At 34.5% G+C, this 3,273-nt stretch overlaps 1 pseudogene; it reads left to right on the forward strand.

The window, feature by feature from the left end:
• Positions 1 to 291: 291 nt before the first annotated feature.
• LOC119510509 lies at positions 292 to 1,058 on the forward strand (annotated as a pseudogene).
• Positions 1,059 to 3,273: the final 2,215 nt, after the last annotated feature.

Below are 3,273 nucleotides of genomic sequence, written 5' to 3' on the forward strand. Positions count from 1 at the left end.
TCTTTTCTCTTCTGTTGAATAGGAAGCCCCATTGCTAAATGGGGATGTTAACCCCACTTGCCTCATTGGATGAGTGTAAGAGACAAAAGTGATAAGACCTGAGTCCCAACTCCTTGGACTCCATTTGCTATTCTCTTTTTTTCTTCCCCACACCTATCTGTTGGTGGTGAGTGTTCTATTTGCATTTCTTTTCATTCATTTCCACAGCTTTTTAAATTGTAGGGTTGGGGGTTGTGGGAAAGACAGGAAAAGGGAAGGGGGAGAGTAGTAGCAGAAGAGAAAGAGGAGGACATGGAGATGAAGAAAAGAATTACCTGGAGTTAAGGAACAGAATTCTGGAAGAGGTAACCAAGTTAGTCCTCGATAATTGCTGCTGTGTCATTGGGGAAACTGAGGGCCTGAATGATACTTTTAAAGAACTAGAGTTTCTGAGTATGGCTAATGTGGAACTAAATTCACTAGCCAGGCTTCCCAGCTTAAATAAACTTTGGAAGTTGGAACTTAGTGACAATATAATTTCTGGAGGCTTGGAAGTCCTGGCAGAGAAATGTCCAAATCTGACCTACGTCAATCTGAGTAGAAACAAAATCAAAGATCTCAGCACAGTAGAAGCTCTGTAAAATCTTAAAAATTGTAAAAGCCTTGACTTGTTTAACTGTGAGATCACAAACCTGGAAGATTATAGAGAAAGTATTTTTGAACCACTGCAGCAAATCACATATTTAGATGGATTTGATCAGGAGGATAATGAAGCACCATTCTCTGAAGAGGAAGAAGGTGAGGATGGAGATGAATATGATGGAGAGGAAGAGGAAGATGAAGCTGGTCCACCTGAAGGATATGAAGAAGAGGAGGAAGATGAGGATGAAGATGAAGCAGGATCAGAATTGGAAGAGGGAGAAGAAGTGGGCCTCATACTTAAAGAAGAGATTCAGGATGAAGAAGATGATGATGATGACTATGTTGAAGAAGGAGGAGAGGAGGAAGAGGAAGAAGGGCTTCTAGGGGAGAAGAGGAAACAAGATGCTGAAGATGATGGAGAGGAAGAAGATGACTAGATCATTCTAAGACTAGTTTCCCTAATGTTCCTGGATTTGCAGTAGAGCAATCATGTCATCTTTGTTTCTTCATGTATGATAGCTATCCCTGAAGATAACATATAACTTTTTATAGAAAAAGTGTGGTTTTACTATTTTTGCCTTCTTATCATTCCAAATAAGATTTATTAGTCTGTTTGTGAACATATTGTATGTAGAGAAAAATTCTTTGATGCCCATTGTGAAATTCCCTAGCAATGACTTGGAATCTTAATTTTTCTAATTCAAGTTCACTGTATTAGTCATTTTTAGCCCATAATTAAAACATGATAGCATATACACAGGTTTAGTATGGTGTGTTTCATCATAAGGTTTTAAAGTTATTTATAAACAAATCGAAATCACAGTAGGCTTTAATATGGAATGGCAATAGTCTCTTGAATGGTAAGTTGGTTTTTTTTCAGAGGTGACCCAGCAACCTTTAGTTTAAAGACAATGATTTTTTTTTTTTTTTTGGCTGACAGTATTTGGGTACTTTCTGTCACATGTGTAACTTGGAAAGTAGAAGCAGAATTGTAAAGGTTCTATTCAGCAATAGAGCTCATGGATTTTATGGAGGCTTCTGAAACCTCTGTTAAGCCTGGTGACTAATAAGATTTTATTTTTGAAGGAAAAATTGCTTATACTAAGTTCAGAGATATGTAGGTGAGCTCTTTTTCCTTCAAGCTGCAGATCACGACATGCCAGGAGTTTATTTTGTTTTGTTTTTAGGTGTGCATTCTTTTTCCTCTCAGCAATTCCTTTATGATCACCTACCTTTCTTGTTGCACTACCTTCCCTCTATCTCAAAGGAAAAAAAAAAAAGTTGGAAAACTTGTGGATACCCAGGAAAACCTTTAGTCTTATATCAGAACCACTTTTTCAGATCTCTTAGTTTTAAAAGACCAAGTGAAAGAAATTGAGTATTTTCTCCGATACAAATATTGTTACCCATACAGTTTTATGCAACAGGTTCTGCTTAAATGTAAATCTCTTTTTGTTGATAGCATGTATGGACTGTATTGGTAGGATGGAGAGAAGGAAGCAGGGGAGGCTTTCGGAAGCAGCATCATTGTTCTTCAAAAGTCAGAACAATTGCCTTGTTGATAATTAATGAGACATACATGTCAATATTTTTGAATTGGCTTCCCAAATGATTTGAATACTACTTTGCAAAATATTTTTAATTTTTAGTTATTTTTCATACAGTTAAAAGCATTACCAGACATTACAGCATTTAATCAGAATATAGTAGCCAGTTGGAAAATTATTTGAAGCTAAATTGATATTAAAATTAAGATTTGTCTCTAAATGGATGTCCAGTAAAAATATAAAAGTATTTGGGATAGGTGTGAGTATGCATGTATGTGTTCCTTGTATGGCTAGTAAATAAATTATAATGAGTAGACAAGTACATCTTCTCTTTTGTCGTGGAGGCTTCACTCAGCCATCTAAATTTTTTTCCCCTTTGTTTTGAGTATTTGTAAATATTTTTTAAGTTGGTGTCAGCAGATTAATTGAAGTTATGTTTGAATACTGGGACACATTTAAATTACTGAGTATAGTTCTACTTTTTATTTTTTTATTTTAGAATGTAATACTTTGGGGTTTTAAAGTAAAAATTATGAAGTTATTTGTGGAGAAACTAAAAAATGTGCACAACTGAAATAAAATTCTTGGGTAAGTTTGCTGGGGGGATTGAGATCTCCAAAAGACTTAACATTTTACTCCTTTTTAACAATTGAAATGCCCCATAAAAATTTTCATTGCATTACTTACCAGATTATAAAATACTTATTTTAAAATTAAATCTATGTATTGACTTTCTTATCAATCATCTTATTGTGCAATCAAAAAATAAAGTTCGTTGGTTTGAAAACAATAGCCTCCAGATAACTTTTAAAACTTATTTAGCTTTGTGGGTGGCATTTTCATGCCAGTAAATAAGGGTGGGTGTTATATTTTGTAGAGAGGTTTTTGGTCCTATTTTAATGCTCTTTGTATGGTAGTATATATATAGTGTATTAAGTTCCTAAAGAATCTCTCTTTAAAAAACTTTGAAGTTCATACTTTTGTGCAACTGTGTTTTGAACAAAGCCACGACAGTGTTAAAAACATATAAAAAAAAAAGTGATAAGACCCGAAAATGCTTAGCATGGAGCCTCAATAAATATTAGGCTTCTTTAAGTACTAAGTG

Source organism: Choloepus didactylus, chromosome 15, assembly GCF_015220235.1.
Source record: "Choloepus didactylus isolate mChoDid1 chromosome 15, mChoDid1.pri, whole genome shotgun sequence".
NCBI lineage: Eukaryota > Metazoa > Chordata > Mammalia > Pilosa > Megalonychidae > Choloepus > Choloepus didactylus.